The 14,084-nt window shown below is 44.8% G+C and overlaps 1 protein-coding gene across 2 annotated transcripts in view; it reads right to left on the bottom strand.

The window, feature by feature from the left end:
• Adamts18 (ADAM metallopeptidase with thrombospondin type 1 motif 18) overlaps window positions 1-10,925 on the bottom strand; it is a 135,133-nt gene extending 124,208 nt beyond the window's left edge. The window contains exon 1 of one of the 2 annotated variants that reach the window (XM_048792356.1): window positions 10,795-10,925. The gene's annotated coding sequence lies outside the window, so the exon portion shown is untranslated. Of the gene's footprint in view, window positions 1-652; window positions 1,118-10,794 lie in introns of those variants that run through there. The other variant, XM_048792355.1, reaches the window with a different exon arrangement.
• Between the last annotated feature and the right edge of the window lie 3,159 nt (window positions 10,926-14,084).

Genomic DNA, 14,084 nt, shown 5'->3' with positions numbered 1-14,084 from the left:
GTAAAGTCTATGCAAATATTCTAAAATCTGAAACACTCCCGTCTCAAGCATTATGGACAAGGAGTACTCAACTTGAACCTGAAATCATTATCCTTAATGTTACTGAAATTAAAAGCATGTATACTCTATGAGAAAAAATAAACTTGAATAGATGCATGTTATTAATGAAGCTGGTTCGTGACTGGGCTAAATCACTAGCTATTAGCTGGTGACCACTATGGCTATGTCTGGAGACACTTTAGGCTGATATAACTGGAGGGGCTACTGGCATCTAATGAATAGAGCTTAGAATATTGCCAAACACCCTGCAATGCAGAGACATGTTCCCCACAAGGAGGAATTATCCATTCTAACTCATGCATAATGTCCTGTTGAGAAACCCTGTGCCAAACAGAACAACTTCCTAAGCAATTTTTAAAGTGGCCACCTAAGGAAACTTGCTTCTCCTTGGAACCATTTTCATACCTGCCTCATGAGGGAGGGCAAGTGGTTGACCAGATGACTGAAGATGACCATGAACCTGAAAAGGGAAGGGACTCGATAAATACTAAACACCTGCTCCAGAGTAAGCTTCACAGACACTTGGCTTTCTACTGCAGAATCAATGAGTTATCACAAACAAGCAGCACAAAAAACACCGTTATTAACTCACAGTTCTGCCAGTCTGAAGTGTGGGCACCGCACGGATGAGTGCTCGGCTCAGAGTTTCCTAAGGTCAAAGTCAGTGTCTCAGCTAGGCTGCCTCTCTTCATGCAAGCTCTGGGGAAAATTCCACTTCCAAGCTCATTCAGGTTGCTGGCGGAATTCAGTTCCTTCGGGGTACAGGACTGTGGCCCCGTTTACTTGCTGCTGTTAGTCAGAGCCGCTTGGCTCAAGGCTGACCACATTCCTTCTGACATGGACCCTTCCTCTCCACAGCCCACATGGAGACTCTCTCCCATGTTAAGCCCCTCCAGCTACGAGTCTGACTTCTCCTGACTATGAACTAGAGCTGGATTTAAAGGGCTCATGTGATGAGGTCAGACATTCCTGAAACAATCTCCCTATCTCAAGGTGAATTGTAAAATCCCTTCCCAGGAGTACCTAGATCAGCAATGGGGGGGAGGTTAAGTATACCAAGGCCAAGACTTGTGGGGACCACCTTAGAATTCTGCCTTCTACATTTTAAAACATTATCTCATTTAATTCTTGCAGCACCCTTTGAGAGTTGCTTGTTTTATTCAATTTCCACTTCACAGGCAAGAAAATTAGATTCTCAGTTTGAATATTTCCCAAAGCTGGGTGAAGGGTACACAGGAACTAGAGTTATTTTTGCAAATTCTTATGACATTGTATTACTTCAGAGTACAATGTCATCCAAAAACATACTCTAAAGACTACACCATTAGAAAGTGAGAGAAACTGGTTTCTAAAAATCCCTCTCATTTTAACACACCATCCACCATCTCCAACTACCAGACAAGGCATTTCTAAGGTCACAGCTCCAAAGCCTCCATTTACCTAGACCAGAGGTGCTCAAACTGGGCTGTTTTAGAACTACTTGGGCAGTCTTCAAAAATACAGATGCATGGGCCCCATCCTCAAGCATTCTGTTTTGCTGTATCTGAGCAGGGATCTGAGCATAGGCACCCATGTTCTCTACTGATCGCTGTACTAAGAATCATGTTTCTAGACTTATTTTTCAGTCTTAAGTGACAGAGTTAAACATGCAATATTAAACAGGTCAGTATTTGCTTTACACACAGTGAAAATGCTTCTACAAGACTAGAACCCACCTGACCCAGGTACATTTTATGGATAATAGTGACTGCCAAACCCCGAGATGAGATGCAGAGATGCACATTAGTGTATTGAAAATCAAGAGTGCATCCAAGTACAATCTTCTCTTTGACCTGCATAAAAAAGATCCACCCAATCCTCGAGGCAAAGAGAAAATTCTGTGCATTATTTATCCATAGAGAAAGTAACTTTGGGTAAGTCTTTATTTGCCTCCTGGAAATGGCAAAGTAAAACAGGAAAGGGAGGTGGGAATTGTAAAAATCACAGGGTGAGCCCAGATGCTAAATGCACTCTGTTGCAGACCTCCGTAAGGCCACAGAGGTAATCTCCTTTACCAGCTTATCTCAATCTCTTTCAAGTGCCTGCTCTCAAATAAGTGTGTGCATATAGTGGACATCTCATAAATTAGTGATGTGCACTATATAATTTATATTAGAAAGCATGCCCTCTTGACTTGTCTGTGGTAATAAGGGCAGATAAAATACTCCAAAGCTCAGTGGCATGAATAAGCAATCAAAAGAATTCTGCTGAGAATGAAATCCTTAGCTACATCAAAGGCATCCCTTCAGGAGAGGCGAGCATGCTGACCAGGCAGGGCTCTCAGCAGACTTGCATTATGGTATCTGAGTGTATTCTGCCCTGTAATTGGGTAGAAAAACCGTGGGAACAGGCTTTCAAGGGGATAACTTGATGCAACTGTTGAGGAGCTCCTGGGTTTGTGGACAGAGATGTGTATGAAGTCAAAGCAAATATTTTTGGTCACTTAATGTGCAGTGCTATCATTAGGCCTGTTTATATTTGGACTTCAGAAATTAATCAGTACCATACTTTCTTAAATCGTTTACTGCTGATGGTGGGAAACAATGCAATTCCAGCAACACATGTGCTCCTCTGGAGGGAGCTAGTCTAAATCATCCTCTTGGGCTTGTGGAAAATCAGGATGAAATCCCCTCTAGGTAGCTCTGCATGCTATACAACCAAGGTAATGGTGACAGCGAGAGTGAGTGGTACATGTCATAAGCAAGTAAATCTCTGGCCACAGCTCATGTCCTGTATGCTTTTGACACATAAGCTTTTCACATGGTAAGATATCTTTCTCTCTCTCTCTCTCTCAAAAATGTAGAAATGAATGGAAGAAGAGTCTTATGTATGCATGTTCTTTTCACCAACATCAAAACACTAGAAATAAGCATATAAATCAGAAGGGAATACTATGTAGCAGTTAAAAGAAGCAGACAGATCTATGTCCAATGATAAGAACAAGAAGTTAGATGTTATTTTTAAACTCCCTGCTCCAAAAAGACGGTCCAGAAAAAGCATTGGCTAATGCAATTTATATATATTTTAAACACATATGAGCACAGGTATCCATGCAACAGGACAGGGCAGAAACAAACTCTGGTTTCTAGAAGTTTCAGTGTGGAGCCTAGGGCTGGTGGGCATCTCTTCAGACCTCCCTCTGTGCATGCATCCACCTTGCAAGGAAGAACCAGTTCTGTCTTGTTCTATAGAGGTGAATTCAACGTGGTCTCCTGAGACTGACAGGCAGGCAGATGACAGCTAATAAAGCCCAGAGGCCTGGATACGTGTTCTCAGGTATGAAGTAGCTGACAGAGCATGTGGCTTGTGGCTGAATAAGTCACCTGCCACCACCCAAGGAAATGTCTGAATCATGGCTGGAACTGAGGAGATCCCGTAGCAGAAGGAAGCCAATGAGAGAATGAGGAAGAGGAGGAGGGCACCGGGATGATGGGCACAGCTGGATATCTTGGATCCAGGCTTACAGAAAGCTAGCCAATCAGGTCTAAGGAAGGAAGGAGGGGAGACAAAGGTGGGGGGCAGCCAGGGGGAGGGAGAAGGAAAGAAAGGCGGTAGGAAGGAAAGGCAGGCAGGGAGGGAGGGAATGGGGAGGAGAGGAGAGGAAGGAAAGGAGGAGGAGGAGGAAGGGGAGGAAAGGATGACTTAGAAAATTAGCCTAGAGCCAACCAATCAGTTCAAGGGGGAGCTTTTTCTGGTTGAGATGGAAAAGTCTTATAATATATAAAGAAGAATGATCTCTGCCTTTTGTTTCCCATTAGCTATCCTGACCCCCAGCATTCATCTGGCTAATGCGAGCCTGTATGTTCACAGTCAGGCTGACGTCAATGATGTACAGTCCATTATGGCAAAAACAAAAAGGCCCGAGGAGTCCTGCTTCCCCTGAGAAGGTTCTTTGCCAACACCCTTAGGATAAATTCACATTCAGTCACCAGTCACCACTGCCCATTTGGGATCCTTCAGGAAGCTTTTCTTCCCTTTATTAAACATGCACACCCTGGATCTACCTAGGACAGATGGAATTTCCAGAGGTGGGGCCTAAACATATGTATTTTTCAAAGTGCCCAGGTCTTTGTGAAGTGTCTGGAAAAAAATAAAATAAAAATTTTAAAAAACCTACTTTGCGGGCTGCTTTCCTGAGAGGGACAGCCTTATCGGTCTGCCACTTGTTACTGACAATACATCTCTTGCATGGAAAAAAAAAAAACCCTACCTTGCCTTAGACCTTAAATATTGGTGTCAACTGGTACTTAAACATTCTAAACAGCTACCTCTGTCTTAGCTGAGTCTCCTAACAGCTCCAGTTTTAAAAGCCATAGGTTCTCAGTAAATATTAACTCTTATTTTTATCTAGGCTAAAGTTCTTTCCTGCCTGTGGGTGGTAAGGGTTGGCATTAACCAATTTTGAAAACTCCTTTATGGAAGAAGATCTGCAATGATGATGATTATTGCTGAATCCTTTATACTACAGGGCAAGGATCCCTTATCTGAAAGGCTTCAGACCATGGTGTGTTGGATGTTTTCTTTTTGGAAATCTTGGCATATGCATAATAGATATCTTGGTGATGGGACTCAACTCAAAACATGAAATTCATTTATGTTTCATGTACACCTTATGGACACAAAGCCTGAAAGTCATTTTCTACAATATTTTTAGTGTTCCTGTGGTTAGACTGTGACCCATGCATGGCATGAGGTCAGGTATAGGTTTTCCACTCATGGTATCATGTTGGCACCCAAAAGTTTTCAGATTGGAGTTCATCCACCATCAGTGTGACTGTTCCAGGCACTATCGAGCATTCACAGGGAGCGTATTTCTTTCAATCTAACATAAGCCCCATGGAGAGGCACCAGGAGCCTCATCCCACCAGTGAGGAAACTAAGCCCAGAAAGTGTGAACCATCTACCTGGGTGGTGAGTTAATGAGGCCACAGGAGCTGGAACCTCAGCCAGAGCCCACAGACATGGCACCCAGTGATGCATCAAACATGAATCGATCCAAATGATGGTCTGTATTTTGACCTTCCTCTTGGAATCTCCCTTTCTTCCATCTTATTTCTTCTCAGTTGATAAACTAGTGGTTACTTTCTCACACAAAACCCCCAGCATTCCCACCAGGATGGTTGCCAACCCCCAGCTGTTCTTCTCCTGTTCTTGCTCACAGCCCTGGAAAGCCTGGGGGATGGGGAGAGGGGCATTCAAGGGCCATCTCCTGCCTGACCATCTCCTGGTTCAAAGTCAAGAACAATCAACATGGCGTTCCTACTGTTCATCAAGTTAAGTGCTCATCATCAGCCTCCAAAATCTAGGGAGCGGGAACAACTATGTCCCCTTACAGATGAGAAAGCTGGGGTGGAGGCACGGGAAGGAGGCCCAGGACTCATGACACAGAGGCCTGGGAGCAGGATGCATCGGTGGCCCTCCCTGGACTGGCAGGCAGCATGGGGAGGCAGCATGTTCCTTTCAGACTCTCCTGCGAGGCCTTTCAGCCTGGCCAGCACCCCTCTGGTGTCCAGCTCTCTGGCAAGGACCTTAGTTAGTTATTATGTTTTTTGAAGAGTTTAATCTGGCATTTTGCTCAAAGTGTTGTTATAAGCAAATAATTCTCTTTACAAATTATGTCTGAGGAGGACATAGAGGAAAGCAGCCAAAAAAAATTTTTTTTAAGTCTTTTTACCCTTGATGAATTGAGTAATAGCCTAAGAAAACACCTCTGGTTTGGGTCAGCCTGTGTCCAAAAACATACAAATACAACCAAGTCTAATCCCTAATTTCACGTGATCCTCTCAAGTGACCACAAAGTTCCAAAGGGGTGTATGTAATTCAGCAACCCCTGCGGGCTCACAGGGCCTGCTAAGTGTAGAGCCGTGGACGAAGGTCACTTAACTTCAGCCCTTTTATGAATGGAAATCAGCTTTCTAAAGACAACTTGGCAGGCAAGGACCAGCAACAGGCCACTCAATGACCGAGCTTTCTGAGTCATAAAATACTTTTGAAAAGGAGAGATCAAAGCATCCCCACCGCCTATTGAAATCCAATGGCTTCCAAAGCTCCTTACAGGGACCCAGGTTCTCTGGGGAATGGGTCACTGCAGTTGTAGTCTGAAAAGGCCACTCCTAAAGAAAGATACAATGGGGACATTAGGGCAGCCAGCCATGGAGGAGAAATGCCACTTACGGTTTAATTGTTGGGGACAAAGGACAAAAAGAAAGGAAGTGACAAAATTGGATGGCACATCAGGAATCGAGGCTGGATGTGGTACACATTCCACCAGAGCCTCTGATGTGGTACTGGGGCTGGATGACAATCAGAACGTGTCCCAGACTGGAACATGTGGTCACCGGGGGAACATGTCAGAAACCAATGGAGGGCAAATACACTGAGGCCCAAGAATTGCTCGCTCCTTCATGGTGACATACAGGAAGAACCACGGTATGAGACGGTGACAGACGAAGTATGGCCTGCAAAGGGGAGGGGTCAAGTTAGAACCAGTCCTATCTTTGGGGATTTCACAGAGCCACAGTTAAAGTATGAAATGTGTCACAGTCAAATTTGCTTTCAACGTCAAGTTCCTGTAAGTTGAAACTCTTATCCCTGAAGCATCCTGCAACAGTTAGAAAGCCACACAAAAGATCCCAGCGTCTCTGCGGGGCTTTTCTTATCGCCAAACTATGAAGAGACGCCCCTCAAAAAAAAGTTTCCATGACCCAGACAATCTGAGAAAAGCCTAGGTTTGAACAGAGTTTCTTTAAAAATATGTTATTTAATGTAACAGTGTTAAAATTGGATTCACGCAGAACTGCTAATATGCTAATGACACTGTAACTCTCCACGAGGTGGCATTCTGGGACTAACGTGACCAGCTCTCCGTTTTCCAGAGGTCATAACCTGTCAGCTCTTTGTTCTGTGGAGCCACAGTTTGGTTCACACTAAAATAGGAACTTCCAGGCCTAAAAGCCCCACAGCATCTCCTCCCCCACCTTGTAGGCTCTGTGCCCGGCCCTCGCATCCATCTTCATGGTAACTGTCCCTCGTGCTCTGCACGTGTCTGGCATCACAGAGGCTGATAAACAGTTGTTGGATGAAAGAAAGATGACTTAATGTCTTTCCAGTAAATTCCAAACACACAACCATTAAGTGCTTCTCCAATGTTACTATGCATCAGAACCATATGGAAATTTTAAAATATGCATTTTTGGTCCCCCCCCCCCGCCAGCATCACTTGCAATTGAAGGCCACCACAGTTTTAGCACCTCAAATAAAGCTAGTGGAGTTGACCACACTCTGAAAGTCACTGTTCCAACCCAAAGGATCACCACCACGGTAGAGTATTTTAGAGCAGAGAAATGTCTTAAAGCTCCTAGTACTAAAGAAGAAAGATATAGGTTTGTCGTATAAGAAAACAGAATTGAAAACAGGTGAAAAATCCTGAGTTAGCTGTAGTTCAACAGGAAGATGAAGTCCCCCTCCAATAGCACGGGCTTGCAGAAATGACGATCTCACTGCAGTGGTCAGGGGAGGCTGGGTACAGCAGAAAGGCCAGCAGGTTAATCTGTAATCCTGAGATTCTGGGAGAAAGGCTGCAAGTCTCCAGATGCAGTGGGTAGTGGCAGCCTGGAAAAGGTATTCGAAATTTGAAAAAATAATCACCTCCAAATCTAATGTTGGCGGGACTCACTTAGGGAAGTTTGTAACTTCTTTTTTATGAGTTATCTCCAAAGAAGTAACAGCCTATTCAACTCCTGAATAAAGTGAGAACTGTCAGATGGGGAAAGGGGATCCAAGGTGCATTTCAAGAAGACATTACAAACATTGTAAACATAGATTAATTCTGAAGGCAAATTCCCTGATGGAAAAACTCCCACTGAAGTATATACACATACCGGTATGTACAAATATATGCATTTCACTACCATCACCTTCTGCCTTCTCTCATTATCTTCTGGGGTTTCCCTAGCAGTCACCACAATGGCTAGCTTTCCCATGGGCACATTGCCAGGTCATTTAACGGTGACGTATTATTTTCCTAACACACACGGCATGCACATGAGCAGATGGTTATCACCTCAAGGAATCCCAATGCCAGTGGCCCAGGCCCCCCCCTGCCCCCTAGCGCTCATTTGCTGGCCATGGAAGTGTAAACTCCTAAGACCCCTCTGAACAGCTGATTGGCAAGACTCCCTAAAGCGGATCGTGTGTATATCCTGCGACCCAGGAACCTCATTCTCGGGAGTCTACGCAACAGAACACAGCCACAAGTTCACCAAAAGGCACATTCAAGAATTTTCAGCAGTGTTCTTCCCAACAATCCCCAACAGAAAACACTTTGATAGTTAACATGGGGCCAAGGTTGACAATTAAATGGAAACACTGTACAATCTTCATACCTAGAGAGAGCTTATGGTTCTACTTGTGCAAATTTTTGAAATAAGCACATTAAACTGTTAGAAGTAGGGCAGTGGTGGCCTCTGGTGGGCAGTGAAGGGGACAAGGTGGGTCCTCTGGGGTACTAATATGCCCTGTCTCATCTGGCTGGTGCTTACCTGGGGGTAAACTTTGTGAAAATTGACTAAGCTCGACTCTTCCAATACATGTGTGTGTGTTCACCGGTGTCTGGGCTTTGCAATTTGGTGGGGCACAGAGGGATGGATAATGACAATCTCCCCACCGCTGACAAAATGGGGCCTGCCAGTGTCAATGGACTGGATAACCAGAGTCAGATGCCCAGAGGTCACAGTGATCTTAGAACTCATATTACGTGGTTCACCGATGTAAACTGAAACCTAGAGAATTAAAATTAATAAGCTAAATCTATGCACCTGCCTTATTGAAAAGTAGAGACATCCCAATTTATATCAGCCTTTGACCCAGGCAGATTTGCTGGTTAAAAGATGACGTTTGGAACTCACAGTTAAGTGATCCTTTCTCCGTGTTTAAGAGCGAGTCTCTCCCTGACAAGAAACAACCTGACATCCCTTAATGAGAGCTAACCCGACATGTCACTCACAGATGGTGGAATGCTGGGAGAACCAAACATGGGGCCACGTTTTACGGGAAAGAGAACAGTGGTGAGCCAGGAGCTGCTGTAGCACCTTCTCCATAAGCCATTCCCTCCCACGGCCCTGCGACCCCATCACTCCTTATTCCCATTTCCAAGACAAAGAAACTTAGACACGTATAGGGGTAAGTAACTTGTCTAAGGCCCTACTGCTACGTGCTGGTGTGAGAATTCGTGCTCTTCACTGTGAGTATATAGAATGAGTGTTTAAGCCACTACGGAACAGTGGCACACACCTGTCACCACAGAGACTCGGGAGGCTGAGGCAGGAGGATCACAAGTTCGAGGTCAGCCTGGGCCACTAAGACTCTGTCTCAAAATAAAAAGAACTGGGGTAAAGCACCCCTATATCCAATCTTAGCCCCCCCACACACACACACACACAAAAGGCACCATAGTGGAGGGCTTAAGCCCCTGAAGATTCTGGAAGAGAATTGTGCAGGCAACACCAAGAACAGCAGGCTCTACACCACAAATCAAATAAAGAATTCCAAGACACATCCAGGCACATGTGCACATGTGTGTGTGACCATGCTATAACAAGGTCACTAGTGAGCAGTAGCCATTATTTAAATAGATCCAGCTCAGCTGGGAATGGTTAAATCTTTATACTTTCAATAAACCATAGACTATCGTGACAATGGTGAGAGTGAACGATTTTATCTGAATTTCAGGTCACACCATGGAAAAAACGCTGGAAAAATAACAAAGTTTCAACTAGCAAGAACATGGGAGTGACTTGCCTCACACCCACCCCAGCCTCTCCTCTGGCTTCTGCCATGACCCGCCCTGGACATTACCCACGACATCTTCGATGGGCCTTCTCAGCTTCCCTCTCCAGGCCACACCAGAGCAAGAGCATGATCACCACACATCTTTCACACAGACTCTTCTGTCAACTCAACACATTGTTTCAACCCAAGAGACATTTTTAAATTATGCAACACAAAATGAGAGCCCAGAATGCCATATACTGCCTCATATATTTGATTGAATCCTGAGAGGTATCATTTACACCAATATCCCTGGCCTTGTGGTCAACAGATGAGGAATACACAGAGAGAAAATGACACTCGCCTCAAATACTTTGAAATGTCCTGCCTCCCTGGTCACCACCCTTAAGAACACACCATGTCCCATTCTAAAAGGATGTCTTCCATGAGCAGGACACCACCAATGGATTAAAGAAAACAAAGCACCTGCCTTCAGTGCCGTCGAAGGTTAGGGCTTACCAGGGCTGCTGAATGCAATTTTGCATGGAAATACTGTTTTCCCTTTTCAAAGCAATGTAGACACATGCAGCTTGTTAGATTTATAGAATGCCTGGTCTCCCAAGACTTCACAAAGCGAATGGCATCCATCAAATTAATTTCCTTGGGAGAGCGTCTCAAACATGGAGAATGAAAAGGCCCAGACCATTAAACATCAAAAGAATGTTCTAAATGGTAATTAAAGTTCTATTATATTTTCTTCTTTCTGAGAGCAGATTAGATTAATTCAATTGAGAATATTATAAGTATCAAAGCTGACAGTGTGAATGTGTGGAGTTGGCTAGAAGAGCACTTCATGTTGCAGACATCTGTTCACTCGAGTTTACAGGACACGAAAGAGGGAGTCGGACTAGACTGGGGTGTACTCACCAAGCCGGCACACGTAGACACAGCGACGGAGGAGGAGCTGTCATTTCTGATAAATCCCTGATAGAAACATCGCTGCACCGCGGGTTCCCGAGTTTCTGAAGCACCGTCTTTTCCGAGTACCTGGACAATAAAGTGACTGCTCAAAATCGCCGAGGGCTTAAGTTCTAAGTGTAGTTCCTGTCCAAATGCTGAAAATCGGTAGTGCAGGAAGCCACCAGCACTCTGCAGTGATCGTTTATTCCTGCCATTGTGCAAAATGTCGTGTGAAATATATGATCCGCCCGAGTCCACTTCTACCGGCGTGACAAAGACGTAATCTGCAATGGGAAAAGTTCAGCTGTCAGCACCCAGAGCCCACATTACCAGTGGTCACTCTCCAACAGGCTGGCCAAGAGCAACAGACGGCTCATAGACACCTTCCTTCCTAGTACCACGCACTTAGAGCAAAGAGGCTCCCCAGCAGCTCTGAAGACGGGGACCTGGAGTCCCTGTGATTAGCTCTGCCACAATACCATCTGAAAAATGAAAATCAACTACAGTTTTGATAAGTTTAAAGAATATGAAAAAGGTCACGATTCTCACAGTCTATAGATGAATTCTTTACATTAGCCACACAGCCATTCATATGGAAGATTTGGGTTTTCTTTTTTTTTGGTAGGAAGATAAAAATGATCAAAAACCACAAAAGCAAATAAATGGGATTTTTTTTCCCAAGGAGATTAATAGCTTTGTGCTCAAACTGAATGGAGAGCATTTTTGCAGGGGGGCACAGTTAAACAGTACACGACACTGCAAGAGGTGGTGTGTAACTTGAGATCATACCTCAGGTCATTAACAAACAACAGCAGTTTCTATTTCCAATACTATTTACTTGTGATGATAAAACTCCAACACTCAGCTCACTCTTAACATTTAACTATGAGTTTTCACAGGGATGATCCCATTTCATCGTAAGCCTAAAAAATAGTGGATGCCTAAAAATGCCGCAAAGTTGTCAGATCCATCCTATGTAGTCTGGTGTGGAAAACCGCTCAGACATGTTGGAGGGGGCGTGGCAGATGGGGGACACCTGGAAAGGCATGTTTAAAAATACCTTCACCATTGCTCCCCAGAGCAGCACTAATTGCTGCATGTTCTAGAGAGGGGGAGCTCAAAAACAATTTGCCGTTTGAAAAAGCAAAGCCAGCACACTGTTTTCTTTCACAAAACATTGAAACTGAAAAGCATCATCCCACAAAAATGATTTGGAACATGCCCTTTGTGCATTAAAAATGCTCTGCATTTCTACTTTCGAGGCACAGAATGGGAAACTAATTTGGAAAGTGTTTAGAAAGATTGTGAATAACTACAATACATGAGTGAGTCACTTGGGTCTTTGGTTACTGGACAGGGGGGTGGAGAGGAAGTTCTCTTTTCCCAAGATGGTCAACAACAACAAAAAATAACAAAATTTTATAAAGCTAGGGAATATAGAACCCCTCAGTTATTGTCAATGAGGGCTATTCCGATGAAGCACACACTTGCGAAAGCAAAACAAAACCAATATGACAATAACTTTTACCTATTCTGTATCTATACCATCTGTGACTTTTATTGCTTGGCAACTCTTATTCTTATATTCTTTATTCTTTCTTTTCCATTGTCTGCTGCCTTCACTCCTTTAACTAGAAATGCTACATAATGGACATTTTTTTTCAGAAATTGGGAAAAACAGTTTTCCCCTTCTCTTATCCTTAAAAACCTGAGCAAAACATATAAGATTTCGTAGGAGGCTCTGCAGAAAACCTACTTCTGCCCTCTACCAATGCAAATCCTACTTGACTACAAAAACCATCTCTGAAATGGTCCAGATAGTGTTTCTACAAGAAGTTGTTTCTTACCTCCTCTTCCAAAAGCATCTGAAACTTGGCTGACTCTGAAGACCTTGCGGGAGCCTCAGCCAGCCAGCCCCACCCCCACCCCCAGACACCTGCTACTAGTCTGTTTCCAAGGGGAGAATAAACAGGCTACTGGAAGAGGGGCAGTCAGAGTCCCCTATAAAGAGTGATCTGATCCATCACTTGAGCTGACTAAAGATGAGGTCCTTGCAGGTGGTGGCTGGGTCAGAAGGGATCTCCAGCCATGTGATCCTGATGGAACAAGGAGGGGCAGTTTTAGAAACTGCAGCCTTGGATTGGACAAAAGGTAAATTTCCCAAGAACTAATGTCTGGGTTTCTAGTCCTCTCACCCATGCTCTGCCATCTTCTGTCTGTGCCCCCACCCCCATCCTCCAGTCCCAGTATGATCCCTTGCCCTCTGGCAAGAAGGGTTAATCCTGCAAGGATGAAAACTATAGCATCCCAAGGAATTTAGGCTGGACAGCAAGGTTTTGCTATACAGCTTGGGTCAGCAATTAGTCGTTCTCCTGTAGCTGGTAGGAAACAGTGCAAACAAGGATCTCCCTTCTGGACACCATTGGGAAGATGATAAATGACAGAAGTTAAGGATATTCTGGAAGTTTGTGGCTGGAAAATCTCAGAAGAGACAAAGGACTCCAAGACCTACAGCTACTGCTTTCCTCCTTCTAAAAGCCATCTTTGGGCACCCACGACTCAAGCACAGTAAAGAAAGGAAAGAACAGAAGTGGAGATGGGTGAGAAGGAAGATGATGGTAAGAGAGAGGTGCATGGTCCTTCATACTCCACCCAGGACTCGTTTTTGTGGACTTCCCCAGGAGAGGAAGGATATGTGGAAGGAGCCCTTTGATCATTAATACCCTAGTCGGTGTCCACTTCCTTTGTAAGTTCTCACCACAGTTAAGAGTTTTTTTCTTAACAAGCCATCTGTGAAGGAGGAAAAGTATTTTTTCATTTATGTGACTTGCCGCTTGAGGCACTGATTTTTCTGATAAATTCACAGTCCTTGCCACAAGCCCTGCTCTCCAAATAGGAACCATTTCCAAAACAGCACACACCTGCCAGGGTAGGGGCTGCGCTTTTCTCTCTCTTCCCTCTTTGGGGTAAGAAAGGGACAAAGTGTCCTGAAAGGCCCTTGGGGAAGGGGATGCATATACGAACCATCATTTAATCCGCTGCCACCGCTGCTGCTGTGACCGGCAAAGGCGGTGGCGACTGATGCACAGCAGAGGCAGCACAGCTGGAGCGCCTGCAAGAGAAAAGATGACATCCCGCGTGAGGGGCGCGGCGGGGCTGGCGCCCCCTACCACCCGCTGTGCCTGAGCCCCTCAATGGCACCTGCCTTGGCCAAGCGCCCCAGTCCCGCGGGGCCCCACGGCGGGCCGGACCCTGCG

The sequence above is a fragment of the Marmota marmota genome, unplaced genomic scaffold, assembly GCF_001458135.2.
Source record: "Marmota marmota marmota unplaced genomic scaffold, marMar, whole genome shotgun sequence".
In the NCBI taxonomy this organism is placed as follows: Eukaryota; Metazoa; Chordata; class Mammalia; order Rodentia; family Sciuridae; genus Marmota; species Marmota marmota.
This window is presented reverse-complemented; position numbering and strand designations above follow the sequence as displayed.